Source organism: Bos indicus x Bos taurus, chromosome 1 (assembly GCF_003369695.1).
Source record: "Bos indicus x Bos taurus breed Angus x Brahman F1 hybrid chromosome 1, Bos_hybrid_MaternalHap_v2.0, whole genome shotgun sequence".
NCBI classification, from domain to species: domain Eukaryota; kingdom Metazoa; phylum Chordata; class Mammalia; order Artiodactyla; family Bovidae; genus Bos; species Bos indicus x Bos taurus.
In genome coordinates, this window is record NC_040076.1 from 134,712,541 (window position 1) to 134,729,562 (window position 17,022).

Here is a 17,022-nt window from a genome sequence, read left to right on the forward strand (position 1 = left end):
CCGAGTTCCTTTTGCAGCCGCAAAGCCAAGTGCCCACTGAATAGGATGCTTCCTGGAGAGCTCCCTAGGTGACAGGCATCATCCATTCTTCTTTCTCTCTTCATTCAGCTCTGTGGCTCACTCCTCTGTGGCAAACTCTCCACCACCGCTGAGTCAGGGAGACATAGCAACACAGATGACATATTTGCAGGACACAGCAGGGCGGGTGAGTGCTGGTAGGGCCAAGGGACAAGGCTGTGCACATTTGCCAGTCTGATCGAATGTTCCTGTTTTAGGCCTGCCCATCCTCTGGCCAGACTCCAGGCCTATGTTCCACTCTGCCCTAGAGGACCCAGTAGTGGGGTGGTCAGAGCAGGAGTTCACATAGGGTCCTCGTGCCCCTGAACAGGTGCATTGGGAAAACTGATCTCAGACACCTGATGCTCCTCAGACTGCAACCTCTCTGCCCACATGACATGGAGGTGGGAGGGGGAGCACTGAGGGGAGTCAGCGGTCTCAGAGCCCTTCCTGGCAGAACTCAGCCAACCTTCTCACCCCAGCCCCTCACCTGGGGAACTTCCTGTTTGATGGCTCCTCCTCCCTGCAGGAGAACATTGGTCAGCTGCTTGCCCCACAGGCCAGAGCCCTGGGGAGGCCCTGCATTTCTTCACACCTGGCCTGTTCTCACTGTGCTTCCAGACAAACTTTCCCAGCAGGAGTTGTGTGCTTGAAGAAGGGTTTGTGGCCCTGTTATCAAGAAGGTGTGGAAAACCCTGACACTCTGACAGGTAGCTTCCCAAAAGCCACGGAGCATTAGGGCCAGCCTGGAGGAGCCCTGAGCTCTGGTGTGGGTCCCCCGGGATCTGAGCCCTGATGAGAGTCTCCCACTCCTGTGCCCTGATGAGGGTCCCCCAGGTCTCTGCCCTGACGAGGGTCCCCCAGGCCTGTGTCCTGATGAGGGTCTCTCAGACTCTGAGCTCTGCTTGTGGTCCCTCAGACACAAGCTCTGTGATGTCTTCTCAACAAGGAACCTTCTGCTGGAGGACTCTGTCTCGGGTACCACAGCACAGCCAGGAGCTCTCACAGCATGTTTTTGGAATAAAGGCCTCAGTAACTGACTGCCTTCCTTTCCCCTGGCTGTCCCTCCTTCTCTTCATCCCACGGTTCCCCCCACCTCCACCCTGAGTGAGTGCCTGCTGATCATCTGCTGATTATCCTCTGGACCCCTCCTTCCAGGAGCATTGTAGGTGTGTCTTCTTGGGGAGAATTCCAGCCCATGCTTTTCATTTTACCACCTGCTGTCCTGTGCCAGTCCCCTACTCTGTCCCCTCCCATTCCCTGTGCAGCTCCTCCCATCATGGGCAGCAGCCTGCAAAGGACTGATGGCTCAGGAATTCCAGCCTGGCCAGCTTCTACAGGAGGCCAGCACTTCACAGGAGCTGGTGTGGGTTTGATGCTGGGCCCAAGGGGCTCACTTCCTGGATAGAGGCAGTGAAGGAAGGGCTGTCTGTAGACCCAGAGGTGAAAAAGTGAGGATGGGACTTCCCTGGTGGCAGCAGTGGTGCCCCTCTTGCTACCACACCGCCACCATGATGGGTTGCATGCACACTCCCGGGAAGGGCCTGTCCCGGTCAGTTCTCCCCTACCACCACAGTGTCCTCACCTGGCTGGAGCTGATGTCTGACAACATGAGGGAGCAGATCTACAAACTGGCCAAGAAGGGCCTGACTCCCTCACAAATCGGTACGATCCTGAGAGACTCACAAGGTGTTGCACAAGTAGGTATCGGGACAGGCAATAAAATCTCGAGAATTCTTAGGTCCAAAGGACTTGTTCTGATCTTCCTGAGGATCTCTATCATTTAATTAAGAAAGCTGTTGCTGTTCGAAAGCATCTTGAGCAGAACAGAAAGGATAAAGATGCTAAATTCTGTTTGATTCTTTTTTAAAAAATTTATTTTAATTGGAGGCTAATTAATTTACAATATTGTGGTGGTTTTTGCCATACATTGACATGAATCAGCCACAGGTGTACATGTGTCCCCCATCCTGAACCTCGCTCCCACCTCCCTCCCCATCCCATCCCTCTGGGTTGTCCCAGTGCACCAGTTTGAGTGCTGTTTCATGCATCAAACTTGGATTGGTGATCTATTTCACATATAGTAATATATGTGTTTCAATGCTATTCTCTCAAATCATCCCACCCTCGCCTTCTCCCACAGAGTCCAAAAGTCTGTTCTTTATATCTGTGTCTCTTTTGCTGTCTCGCATATACAGTCATCATTACCATCTTTCTAAATTCCATATATATGGGTTAATATACTGTATTGGTGTTTTTCTTTCTGACTTACTTCACTCTGTATAATAGGCTTGCATCTGATTCTGACTGAGAGCTGTATTCACCAGTTGGCTCAATATTACAAGATGAAATGAGCCCTCCCCACCCCCCGCCCCACTCCCAGTTGGAAATCCAAGTCATCCACAGCCTCTGCCCTGGTTGCATAAATTTGCCTATTGTACTCAAGCAATAAAATCATTAACAACAACGAAAAGGAATTCACCTGCCAATGCAGGGGACATGGGTTCCATCCCTGCTCCAGGAAGATTCCTTATGCTGTGGAGCAGCTGAGCCCATGTGCCACAATTATTGAGCCTGCGTGTTGCAACCACTGAGGTCTGTGCTATGTTCCCCAACAAGAGAAGTCACTGAAATAAGAAGCCCACGCATTACAATGAAGACCCACTGCAACCAAAAAGAAATAAATTTTAAAAAGAAGAAGAAGAGCAAAGATGGAAGGGAGGGCTCAAGGGGAGGAGGGGGTCAAAGATCATGGCCCTTCCCTGTGGTCTGGGAGGACTGGGCCCCCTTCCTGTGGGCAGATTTATGGCAGAGCCAGGCATCTGCCCCTTCCCATATATGCCATATATGGCTGCAGGTCATGACACAGGGACTGGAGAAAGAGGGGCAAAGTGAGAGAGGGAAGAGGGGAAGACCAACCTGAGTGAACTGGGCCCAGGAGGGCCTAATAACGGGGTTAAGGTGCAGAGTTGGGGTACCTGGGAGATTTGGAGATGGGGGGGGAGGCTGGGGTGGAAGAAGACAGGACAGTGTCTGAACAGCCACACTCCCACTTACCCGCTTACAGTCCAGCGGGTTCCATTCTTTTCAAATATATTGATCCTCTTTTGATATCTAAGCTCTGATGTCTTTCACATGATTGACAGCATTTTAACATTCTCTTTATGCTAATAATTCTCAGAAAGTAAACTAAAAGCAGACTGTCTACTTAGGTATGGGCGTGGGACAAAACGTTTCCAAGTGCTGTTTCGGATGGGATGCTCAAAATTTTTAGAAAATCAGCTTTGATTCAATAGATTAATCCCTTCTTAGATTTGCTATATTGTTCTAACTCCATCAAATATACAGCTTTTGTGTATTTGGATTTCAGTTGCATTTTTTTAAGAAGCTCAAAAGTAGTACCATTTTGCTTAAAAACACTTTTTCACTATGGGAATTTCAATCCCAAAAGAAAACATTAAAACAAATCCGCATGTGCCCATGACCAGCTTTAATAATTAACACATGAAGGATCTTGTTTCATCTCCAGGCCCCACTCCTACTCCTTCCCCTGCCTCTGGCCACTGGATTCTTTTAAAGTAAATTCCAGACATATCATTTCATCTGTGTGTATTTCAGTTTCTAAGAAGGACTTTTTCTTCAAAAAGAGTCCCATGCTATTGTGACACCTAAAAGTTGACCATCATTCCTTAATTATCATCAGATATTCCATTATGTTTAAGTTCCACAGTTGTCTCATTAATGGTTTTTTACAGATGATTTGTTTAAATCAGAATATGAAGTTCTCACATGGATTGAAGTTAATTGACATCTCTTAAGTCTCCTGTAATATCCAGCAGTCCTGCCTCTCTGTTTTTGTTGCTTTTTCATCATTTACTTACTGAACAAACTGAGTTATCTGTATTGTAGAGTATCCCATATTCTAGACTTTATTGATTGCACTCTCTTGTTGTCATTCACATATTTCTTTGTCCCTCTTTTTCCTGTGAATGGTAGTTAGGCCTGGAGGTTTAATCAGATTCATAGGCCATTTTCTTTTTCTTTTTAAAAAATTATTTATTTTTGGCTGCGCTCGGTCCTTGTTGCTTTGCCAAGCCTTTCTCTGGTTGCAGTGAGCGGGAGGCTACTCCTCATTGCGATACAAAGGCTTCTCATTATGGTGGCTTCTCTTGTTAGGGAGCCTGGGCTCTAGATGCAAGGGCTCAGTAGTAGCAGCACATGTGGGCTATTTGTGGCTTAGCTGCTCCACCGCATGTGGAGTCTTCCCAGACCAGGGATCAAACCCATGTCCCCTGCATTGGCAGGTGGATTCTTATCCACTGAACCACCAGAGAAGTCTGGCAATTTTCTATAAGAACGTTTCATGTGTGTGATTTCATTCTCATTTTACTGCAGCAAAAATCACATAAATGCCTGTTATCTCTGTTTTTGTGAGATATTCATTGTAGAATGATGTACTGCAGCTTTTCATCAGCATTCTAGTTAGCAGTTTTAAAGGACAGTCACTAATGAACATTGCCTAGATTCATTATTACATTAGGGTGTAGAATGATGTACTGCAGCTTTTCATCAGCATTCTAGTTAGCAGTTTTAAAGGACAGTCACTAATGAACATTACCTAGATTCATTATTACATTAGGGTATACAAAATGATTTTCAAATTCTCTTCACCTCTTTTGAATTTATTAGCTAAGATTCTTCTATTAAGAACTTTCCTACATCAACTATTTAGCTACGCTGAAGTATGATTTGTGCCAGAATTGCAATAAATGATTGCTTTTTACCAATTTTCAAAATAATAAGCTAGTATCCTTATATCTTCTAAAGGTGGTCAGTGATGTGGATGAGTGTCTGTCTGGGACCTTAGCTTACTAAAAACCACCAAGTTAGCTGCCCCAGTCTCATGGATGTAAACTGAAGACATACAGCTCCTGGGTCAGACAATGGATCTTTACTCAGGTCACAGCAAGCAACATGGGCTTCATGCAGGTGTCAGTCCTCTGTCTCCCAGGTCCCATGGGTGACAGAGCAAGCCCAGGTGGATGCCACACATGCAGTAGGGTTGCGTAACAATGAGAAACACTTAGCTAAGAGGATGAAAAGTCATCTTTATCATGGAGGGAGATATTGATCATCCCCCAAGGCAGTTATCTGCCAACGTGATCCTGATAAACAGTTTGGGCAAAGAGTGACCAGGGTCTTGTAACCTTTGCCTACCCATAACAGACATGCAAGAGTGTTCAGGGCCCATGGCCTGAGCCAGAATTTTTTTTTTTTTTTTTGTATTATTATGCACGGACTCAGTTATTTTAAGCATATTTGACATAAAGTTTCATTGCAGTCATTATTCTTTTTGATGCTCAAATTGTTTCATGTCAATCTGGCCAGTAAGACTTGACTTCTGTGATCTTCTGACATGACCCTAGTAGTCTTGGGTAGCATCCTTGCTTTTTTGTATAAGCAATATATTACAGGCTCACTTTGTAAATTTTCTGCTTCAGCTTCTGGATATTTCTCCCAGAAGCCTTTTATTGGGAGATGCTATTTAGAGACCATAAACTGGGTGCTAGGAGTGCTTATTGCTACTGGATAAGTCATGAATCCTAGGTCTTTTCAGATGGCAGAGCTAGGAAATAAGTATTTGTTTTTTGACATAAAAATACATCATGAATCAATGTTAATATTTCAGAGTAAACTTTAAGATTACAGAATTTGACTTAACATTTAAAATTTTCTATTTGTATCTCTTTTCTCTTATGCTGAAAATTTTGATTCCTATTAACACTAGCATAATTATTTATTTTTTCATAATACATATAGCTTCAAAGTAATATCACTAATATTATCACTACAGTATGATTATTGAGCTAAGCAACTTAGGATTTCTTTGCAACTTATTTATCATATATCTTATTCTTAATATTCAGCTAAATTACTGTATTTTAATGTCACTTTAATAATTCTCTGCATGGTTAAGCCACTTAAGTTCATTTAATTTAACTTTCTTTAGTTACTCTGTAAAATATGTAGAATCTACATGATTCCAAAATCAAAGCTATAAAGTAAGGTGGTCTCTTCCCCTAAATCTTTTACAATCCACCTCCATGCAGGAAACCATTCTATTTCCTCTTCAACTGTGCTGCTTTTGTCTTGAAATACAGGCAATTGTGAATAGGAATATACATATTTCCCTGATTTTTATAGAAAAAGTAGTGTACTACACACACGATTCTACACCTTGCCTTTTTTCATAGACCAATACATGTTCCATAGTTTATTCCAAAAGTGTAAACAGAAATTCACCTTATTCCGTTTCATAGCTGCATGGAATTCCATTGTATTGACATGCTGTGGTATATAAAGTTAAACCCTGACTGCTGGAAATGTGGATTTCCAGACTTTTGCTGTTACAAACAGTGCTTCAGTCTTACAATGTGTCATTTTGTATTCTTTTACTAGTGTATCTTTGAGATAGATTCCTAGAAGTAAGATTTCTGAGTAAACGGGTAAACACTCATATGATTTTGCTAGGTATTACCAGCTTCCCCTCCTTAGAGTTGGCTATTTTGTACTCCCATCATTACAGACATTTTAAAGAGTGATGTGAGGGCTTTATTTAAAAGTTACAATATATCAAAATTACATATATTTAGAGAGATTTAGACTTATACTGGAGAAGGCAATGGCAACCCACTCCAGTACTCTTGCCTGGAAAATCCCATGGACGGAGGAGCCTGGTAGGCTGCAGTCCATGGGGTTGCTAGGATTTGGACATGACTCAGTGACTTCACTTTCACTTTTCACTTTTATGCACTGGAGAAGGAAATGGCAACCCACTCCAGTATTCTTGCCTGGAGAATCCCAGGGACGGGGGAGCCTGGTGGGCTGCTGTCAATGGGGTCGCACAGAGTTGGACACAAATGGAGCGACTTAGCAGTAGCAGCAGAAATAGCAGCAGACTTATACTAAAATACTTTAAAGTTCAATTTTGAGCAGAAACTAACACAACATTGTAAAGCAATTATACTCCAATTAAAAAAAAAAAAAGATGAATATGGTTGAGACCATTTTAAAAAAGTTCAGTTTTGACAGACTACAAAGAATTTCAGGAATCTTTTAGGGTTTCCTGAGCAAAGTTTTAAAAGACAAGTGGTCTAAGAAACTGTAGAATGATTGTTTGGTTTATATTCGTGTTGTGTCCAGGTGAGACTTTGATGTCAGGTAGATCTGTGTCCCCATTCCTGCCTCTCTATCTTGTTAGGGTGACTACAGATGAGTCATTTAGCCCCTCAGAGATTTCTGGGGAAAGCATTTGTGGAAAGTGTGAGATGAGCTAATATGTGAAAAGCCCTTAGCACAGAGTCTGGCACAGGTGGGTGGACCACCACGTGGGAGGAATTATTAGGAGCTGACTTGTTCTTGCCAGGACCACACTGTCCCTCCCCTTCCTGGAGGATCAGAGAGGAGAAAGCAGCTACGATGGGACGGCGATAGGGAACTAGGTGGAGCAACTTGTTTTGGTTTGCCCTGGACCTTTCTGGGTTTTGCTCCGAAAGTCCCATTCCCTGGGAACTCCTTCAGTCTCACATGAACTGGGATGGTTGGTCACCCTCTTGGGGAAACAGGTCTGGGTCAAGGGCCCCAGGGACCTGTGCCAGAGGCTGGAGACAGGCAGGACACAAGGCCGAACAAAAAACCTGCTGTCACAGAGGGGACCAGAAATGTTTTGAAGTTAAAAACGGAGCCTTCATCTTGAATGGCTTCTGCCAAGGGAAGCTGGGTTTTCGGGCTCCTTTCTCCAAGTCTGTGACTAGGAAGAGTTTCTCATAAGGCCTTTGACTTTTTGGTATCAGCTGTAACTGAAAACCCCCTTGGCCATGGCAGAATGTTGATATTGGTAACAATAGTGAGGTTTTTTCGTGTAATAAAAAGCAATCCTAGGAAATTGTATCTAATCATCCCTATTCACAGGAAAAGGGGATTCCCAAGTGGCTCAAAGGGTAAAGAATCTGCCTGCAATCCTGAAGACCTGGGTTCAACTCCTGGGTCAGGAATATTCCCTGGAGGAGGGCACGGCAACCCATACTAGTATTCTTGCCTGGAGAATCCCATGGACAGAGGATCCTGGCAGGCTACAAGTCCATGGGGTCTCAAAGAATTGGACACGATTGAGCATTCACAGGAGGAAGTCACTGTTTGACACTAACCATGCAAGTGAGAACTCAGGTGTTTGGCAGCCTCAGCCTCATGGCAGGCCAGACTTGTATCACTCAGCTCCAATTATTTCAATATTTTCACGAAAGAAAAATGTCCTTTCATAGATTGCAGGGTGCCCCAAGATTGCCAAGAAATAGGCCACTCAGCCAGAAAGTTCTGGAACGTGCTGGGAGCCACCAACCCACCACTGACATTCTCCAGGAGCATCACTGGCAATCAGCTCTCCACTTCCTGCCAAGAAACAGGCGCAGGGTGTGGCATGTCAGCCACTCGGAGGTTTAACCCTGATGGGTTTATAGCGTGAGTCATACAACCAAATCCCATTAACTGCCTCTGAAATTGTAACTTCATGTTCAGAAGAGCTTAGCAGTTCTTCAAGACCCAATTCGTTTCTCTGGCAGGGTGCTCTGTCAGTGGGAAACGCAAGCAGCCTCCTGTGGCAGGTTACTCAGCACTGTGCTTCCTTTGATCTCATTGTCCACCACCATGTTCCCCACCCCGCCCTGTAGTTTCAAGCGCCTTGTATTCCATTACCCCTGTGGTGGAAGTTCAGCCAGGTGCCATGACCTGGCACCCTACAGCACGCATTGGAGTGAGTGAAGCTTCCCCACTGTGGGCAGCCCTGGTAGGGTGATCCCAGGCACAGGCAGGATATCCATTCCTGGCTCCAGGCCCTCCAGTTTATCACTCTGATGCACGTGGGTGGGGGGGGGGGTTGATCAGACCAAGCACTGGCCAATGGGACATCCTCTCCTGGGACCATGATTCTCTAACAGAGCTGTTCAAGGGCTGAGCAAACGTGTGGACTTAAGGCCTCTTGGGTTGCCGTGGAGTGACTGGCTCAGAGGCAGCCTGGCTCCCCAGGCCTCCCACTTGCCTTCCAGCCTTGCTGCTCTGTTGCCAGTTAATGCAATCTCATGGTGTGCCTGGGGCCACAGCACTTTTGTCGGCACCAATGGTGAGGAAGGCCCATGGGCCACCTTGCTTGGGGACTTGCTTGTGAAGCAGTCTGGCTCCTCAGAACCTGGGAGTTTTAAAAATGTTTAAAAATTAGTTTCTTAAGTAATACATAGACATAAACCTTATACAAAATTTGAAATGTGTAATAAAACACAGTAAAAGTGAAACCTCTCTCCCACTCCAGCAACCCCACCCCATGCTGCCAGCATCTTTGTTTCCCCCAAGGCTAACCTGCTGTGCTGTGCTTAGTTGCTCAGTCGTGTTGGACTTTTTCCGACCCCATGGACTGTAGCCCACCAGGCTCCTCTGTCCATGGGGATTCTCCAGACAAGAATACTGGAGTGGGTTGCCACGCCCCCCTCCAGGAGATCTTCCCAACCCAGGGATCGATCCAGGGTCTCCTGCATTGCAGGCAGATTCTTTACCAGCTGAGCTACACATCTATTATTATGGTGGCTTTTAAAAACTTATTTGTTTTTTTTTTTTTTTTTTTTCTTTTTTTGGATGTGGACCAGTTTTTAAAAGTCTTTATTGCATGTGCTACAATATTGCTTCCATTTCATGTTTTGGTACTTTATTTCTTGTTTTTGGCTACTAGGTATGTGGGATCTTAGCTCCCCTACCAGGGATCGAACTCAAAACTCCTGCATCGGAAGGTGAAGTCTTAACCACTAGACCATCAGGGAAGTCCCCACAGTGGTCACAAATGGAATCCACCTACTCATACCCTGCTTTTCCCCACTAATAACACCTTAGAGTCTCATTGTTTTGGATGGGAAGGAGGAGCTGGGTGCTTTTACTAAGGAACAAAGGTCACTTAAGAGATTTGTTTGGAAGTTTTGGCCACAGCAATCAGAGCAGAAAAAGAAATAAAAGGAATCCAAATTGGAAAAGAAGTAAAACTCTCACTGTTCACAGATGACATGATCCTCTACATAGAAAACCCTAAAGACTCCACCAGAAAATTACTAGAGCTAATCAATGAATATAGTAAAGTTGCAGGATATAAAATCAACACACAGAAATCCCTTGCATTCCTATACACTAATAATGAGAAAACAGAAAGAGAAATTAAGGAAACAATTCCATTCACCATTGCAATGAAAAGAATAAAATACTTAGGAATATAAAGAAACTAAAGACCTATATGTAGAAAACTATAAAACACTGGTGAAAGAAATCAAAGAGGACACTAATAGATGGAGAAATATACCATGTTCATGGATCGGAAGAATCAATATAGTGAAAATGAGTATACTGTCCAAAGCAATCTGTAGATTCAGTGCAATCCCTATCAAGCTACCAATGGTATTTTTCACAGAGCTAGAACAAATAATTTCACAATTTGTATGGAAATACAAAAAACCTTGAATAGCCAAAGCAATCTTGAGAAAGAAGAATGGAACTGGAGGAATCAACCTGCCTGACTTCAGGCTCTACTACAAAGCCATAGTCATCAAGACAGTATGGTACTGGCACAAAGACAGAAATATAGATCAATGGAACAAAATAGAAAGCCCAGAGATAAATTCACACACCTATGGACACCTTATCTTTGACAAAGGAGGCAAGAATATACAATGGATTAAAGACAATCTCTTTAACAAGTGGTGCTGGGAAAACTGGTCAACCACTTGTAAAAGAATGAAACTGGAACACTTTCTAACACCATACACAAAAATAAACTAAAAATGGATTAAAGATCTAAATGTAAGACTAGAAACTATAAAACTCCTAGAGGAGAACATAGGCAAAACACTCTCTGACATACATCACAGCAGGATCCTCTATGACCCACCTCCCAGAATACTGGGAAAAAAAGAAAAAATAAACAAATGGGACCTAATTAAAATTAAAAGCTTCTGCACAACAAAGGAAACTATAAGCAAGGTGAAAAGACAGCCTTTGGAATGAGAGAAAATAATAGCAAATGAAGCAACTGACAAATAACTAATCTCAAAAATATACAGGCAACTCCTGCAGCTCAATTCCAGAAAAATAAGTGACCCAATCAAAAAATGGGCCAAAGAACTAAATAGACATTTCTCCAAAGAAGACATACAGATGGCTAACAAACACATGAAAAGATGCTCAACATCACTCATTACCAGAGAAATGCAAATCAAAACCACAATGAGGTACCATTTCACACCAGTCAGAATGGCTGTGATCCAAAAGTCTATAAGCAATAAGTGCTGGAGAGGGTGTGGAGAAAAGGGAACCCTCTTACACTGTTGGTGGGAATGCAAATTAGTACAGCCACTACGGAGAATAGTGTGGAGATTCCTTAAAAAACTGGAAATAGAACTGCCTTATGACCCAGCAATCCCACTGCTGGGCATACACACTGAGGAAATCAGAATTGAAAGAGACACGTGTACCACAATGTTCATCGCAGCACTGTTTATAATAGCCAGGACATGGAAGCAACCTAGATGCCCATCAGCAGATGAATGGATAAGAAAGCTGTGGTACATATACACAATGGAGTATTACTCAGCCATTAAAAAGAATACATTTAAATCAGTTCTAATGAGGTGGATGAAACTGGAGCCTATTATACAGAGTGAAGTAAGCCAGAAAGAAAAACACCAATACAGTATACTAATGCATATACATGGAATTTAGAAAGATGGTAACGATAACCCTGTATGTGAGACAGCAAGAGACACAGATGTATAGAACAGTCTTTTGGACCCTGTGGGAGAGGGAGAGGGTGGGATGATTTGGCAGAATGGCATTGAAACATGTATAATATCGTATAAGAAACTAATCACCAGTCCAGGTTCAATGCAGGATACAGGATGCTTGGTGCTGGTGCACTGGGATGACTCAGAGGGATGGTACGGGGAGGGAGGTAGGAGGCGGGTTCAGGATGGGGAACATGTGTACACCCATGGCAGATTCATGTTGATGTATGGCAAAATCAATACAATATTGTAAAGTAATTAGCCTCCAATTAAAATAAATTTAAATTAAAAAAAGAAAAAAGAGATATGTTTCAAGGTGAAAGCCTGGCTCTAGGGGACTGCAGGAGGGGAGCTGGGTGCAGCCTGTGAGATGCTAGGTGGATCTTCTGGCACCACTGCCTATTTTCTGTTGGGAGAAATCATTTTGGAGACTTGACAAGGGCCACTGAGTCAGCTCTCATCCAGGTGCCTCTTTTCTGTGTATGTGTGTGAAAGTGCAATATGTATATGCATGTTGTGTGTGTGTGCTGTGATGCTGGCTGCACATGTATTTCTGACACCCACCACCTTATGCAGGGTGTGACAGGGTCGGGGAGGTTGGGCCTTATTCATCTTCTAGCACCGAGACAGGGCCTGGCACAGCAGGTGCTGGAGAAACCTGGGGTCATTTTTTCCTGGCCCCCAGCATGAAGCCTACACTTTAGCCCATCTACAGAATCGATTTCCAGCTTCTCAGTCCCTGCTTAGGAAACCAGTTTGCTGTTTCTTATATTGTTTCTTTTACCTGGAATATCCTCCCAAGTTCATGATTGCTTGTGGAAGTTGAGATCATGCTCTCTGGCCCTCCTTCTCTGGAATGATTTTCCTGACCAATTGGACCAGCCAAAAGCCACCAAAGGCATTCCTCTGTCTCACACAGAACCACCCTGAACCCTAACACTTTCACACAGTGACCCTCCCTGACCCTGCTCCCAATCCTGACACCGACACCAGTGGCATGATGTTATATGTGTAGATGGAACGTTCTTCGCCCAGGCCTGTGGCTTCCGATGACACCTGGAACCAGAGGGCTGGGACAGCCTGGGGCCTCATCCGTGGATCTGTGGGGAGCCATAGTCTTTGCAGCTGGGAACCCTTGGCAGGTAACTTCTCTTTCTCACTATCTCCTGGCTAATCTCTTTAAACTGAGAAAGAGGGAGGTGAAGACCAATGAGGACTTGACCCACAAATCCCCATGATGCAGGAGGGCTGAGCGTTCTCCTCCTGACCTGTCTGGGTGCTGGTTCACCTGGGGATTGGCGGTCACTGGCCCCATCAGCTGTGGGCAGAGGAGAGGAATCACAGCTGTCTGGGGCTGCCCTCAGAATTCACTCACCTAATCATCACTTACTCAACAGGTATTGGTTGAGCTCCTGACATGGATGGGGATGGTGGGGATAGAGCTGTGAACACCACAATGTCCCACGCTTGAGGAGTGGATCTTCAGGGAGGGAGACCACCAACACACAAGTAAGTGATGAGCAGAGAGCGAAGGTTAAGCAATGCTGTGAAGCAAATAGAGGAGGAAACCTGGGTTTGCAGTGGGGTGGACACTGGCAACTGTCAGGATGGTCAGGGAAGGGCTCTCCGATGAGGAGACGCCTGAGCAGGAACTTGAAGGAAGTCAGGGAGGCCATGTGGGAGCAGAGGGAATGGCAGGCTGTGCCAGGGGGTGTTCAGGGGAGAACAAGGGCCCCGTGTGCCTGGGAGGAGTGAGCCAAGTGGTAACAGAGGAGGCCCAGGTGAGTATGCGGGTGTGGGAGCACAGCATACAGGCCACAGAAAGGACTTTGAATTTAACTCCTTGTGAGCTGGGAAGGGTCCTCTGGACTCGAATGTTCTAGAAGAGTGACATCAGACTTACATTTTAAAATGACCTTTCTCCGGGTGATAGTTTGTAGAGGGGCCATAGCAGAAGCAGGGAGACCAGGGAGGGGCCACAGCAATGACACGGGCAGGAGACGGCGGTGCTTGAGCCAGGGTGGCGGTGGAGCTGATGGGAGGTGGTCTAGTTCTGGACAGATGCTGAAGGAAGAGCCAGAAGATGCTGTGGGAAGAAGGGAAGTCCTGGAAGGAGGAGACGGGGAAGGCACTGAGGTGTTCAGGACAGACCTAGGACACCCCCAACCTTGCCGACTGGCTCAGCAAAACAAACCTTCTCCAGAATGGGCTTCAGCATCTTCTTAATGGCTATAACTTGTGGGGGTTAGAGACCCAGGTTTGAGGAACACAAAGCCTTGCTCCCCTTTGGGATCATGGTGCAGGGGGCCTCCTCATAGGTAGGGCGACTGAGGGGCCCTTGCTTTCACTCCAACAGCTTGACCAAGCCTGGCTGTTCTTTGCAGGAAAACCATCTGCAGCAAGTAAACCCATTTGTCACATTTAGAGCAAATTCTCAAATTTGATACTGGAAGATAGCTTTTAGTAAATCATTTTGGTAAAGTGATGCTTTTTGCTGTAAATAAACAGCCCAGCCAGGCTGGTCTCACTGCAAGATGTGACAAATTCTGACCCCATTGGCCATTGCTGTGGGAAATGGCTACTCTGTGTCCTTTCAAACAATAGAGTTTGCAGAAATGTAAACACCGCCTTTTTCCCTTGGTGTCCTGGTAGGACACTCCCCTCCCCTCTGCCAAGGTTGAGTAGCTTTCCCAAGGAGGCTCTTCACCAAAATTAAAGGTCAGGGCTGAGCCTGAACCCTAACCGTCATCCCCCCTCCCCCAGGCTCCTCTTCAGCCCAGTAGGACTCCAGCTTTCAAAGAGGAAGTGGGGAGGGGGCTTTGTGAGTCTGGGCATCAGTAAGTTTTGGGGTCAGAAAAATCCTCAAGTGTCTGTGTCTCTGGACACTGCTGCTTAAAGCTTTGTTCTGGGGAGTGCCTTCCAACAGACTGCCCCCACTCCCCACATAAGGCCACACCAGGGCTGGGCTGTGAAGAAAGACAAGGACCCTCGAGTCAGGGAGGCAAACAGGGGTCCTCCAATGGCCAGTTCTTACCTGCAGGCTGCCGGAATTTGCAGGAATCATGATGGTGGTGGCTAACACTGATTGTGTGTTTGACACTGTTCTAAGCACTTGGCATAAATGATACCATCTAATCCTCACAACTGCCAAATGAAACACATGATACTGTGGTGCCATATTGCAGTTGAGGAAATCTAAGCTTGGCGAGACGAGGTACTGAGCCTGAGGTCACATGGTCTAGGAGTGGTGGGCCCAGAGTGGGAGCCCTCATGGCACAACTCAAGACCCTGCATGGTGACGGTAGCCAATAGTCACTGGCCCTTCCTCCAGAGTCAGGTGTCAGGAGTAAAATCACCCTAGCTGAGAACCACTGCCATCTATTTTGATTGTACCAGATTAAGAAATTCTGTTTCACATGGAGAAGTATTTGCAATTGTTAAAAGTGTAGTTTTTGTTTTTTAAATTAGCTCTCTTGCTGTTCCTAGAACAACCTTTAATTAAATAAAATTCTTGCTTTGAGATCTGTACAAAAAAATGCATTCTTGCAGCAGTCCAAGTTAATGTGTTGGTAGTTTTCAATGTACTGAAATTTACATGTAACACATTTGTGTGAGTGTGTTGTTTTCACTACAATTTTGATGAACAGGAAAATTTTCATGTTAAAATACATTCAGACCAAATGTTGGCAGATCCTCTAAGTCTTTCAGAGGCGGGTTCAGAGAGGTTGGTTTCACATTGGAAAGCAGCCGCAGCGAGAAGCAAGGATTTGACGACAATGCAGGTCAGGCAGGAGAGCAGGGTCACCCTGAGGCTTCATTAGACAAATCCTGCAGGAGGCAGGGAGGGCGTGTGGAGGAATGGGTCCAGGCAGGAGAGGATCCAGAATTGAGGGAAGGAAAATAAGACTGATTCGGGCAGCAAACAGAAGAAAAAGAAAGGCCTCTTGCCCCATGCGGTTCTAACAAAGAGACCCCAATTCTCAGTGACGCAGGGCCAGGAGGTTAAACCCAGAATAATCATAATGAAAACAATCTGTTTGCACCATTTTATGCTTCCAGAAATTCCCTGGAGTGAGTCCAAGGTGGAGAATCCCAGAGGAAGTGCTGCTTGTTGGAAGTGAGAGGGGGGTGGTGGGAGGGAAGGAGGACAGTGTTCCCAGGTCCCAAGGATTCAGGGGAGCCAACAACTCTGGGGATGACAGAGTGAGGGGCACCCCCGCAGGCCGCAGAAACAACAGCTGTCTTAAATGTTCCGGAAAACATATTTTTTCCCTGGAATCAACTTGTTCTCCCTCCTCCGAAAATGGGAGCCAATTTCAGGGCTCCCTCCTAGGAAATCTGCCTTGGATGCAGGGGGACAGCTGACCTTAGGCTAGGACTCGCAACACAGCAAAATACAGCAAACCTGACCGGGGGCGGGACACCCACCCTCTGGCAGTGTCCTGAGCTCCTGGGCAGTCCTGGGAAAGAGGGAGACTGGCCCCGGTAGACAGGGGGCCCTTGAGCACATACTGCCCCCACTCCTTTTCCAGCCATTGTGGGGAATTTCCTTCTTGGGATAGGGCACTTTCAATGTGTCAGAGTTTATGAGATGTGGTCCAGCTCTTCATTTCACAGACGGGAATCTGAGGCTGTGTGTGTGACTTTTCCAAGGTCACCCGCCCAGGCGTCCTGACCACCAGCTCAAGGCTCTTCAAAACCACCACTTCCTTTTGGTGGAGTTGGTGACTGGTCCAGAGCCTCTCGCTTTGTCATCCAAAGACACACAGACATCCTCTCCTGTGTCTTCTGAGAAAGGGTGAGCGCATGAGGGGGCGTGTCCTGGCCCCGAGGGGAGAGCGGATGGATACACTCCCATCGCTACGTGGCTGACTTCTTCCCGGCAGGACAGACCCTCAGCTGGGTGTTGGGTTGAGGTGAGGGCTAGGGAAAGGGTTAGGGCTGGGAGTGTGGTGAGTGTTGAGAGCCTGGCAGTCCCTTGTGGGATGAGGAAAGTCCTTGGAGGACTTTGGGTGGTACCGAGTGGAAGTCAGTCTGGTCAGAGAAGGCCTCCTGGGAAAGGGGGCCCACAAAGGATGCTCAGAATGTCAGGTGGTGA

At 45.8% G+C, this 17,022-nt stretch overlaps 1 pseudogene; it reads left to right on the forward strand.

Annotated features, from left to right (window-relative positions):
• Positions 1–1,571: 1,571 nt before the first annotated feature.
• LOC113899228 lies at positions 1,572–2,483 on the forward strand (annotated as a pseudogene).
• Positions 2,484–17,022: the final 14,539 nt, after the last annotated feature.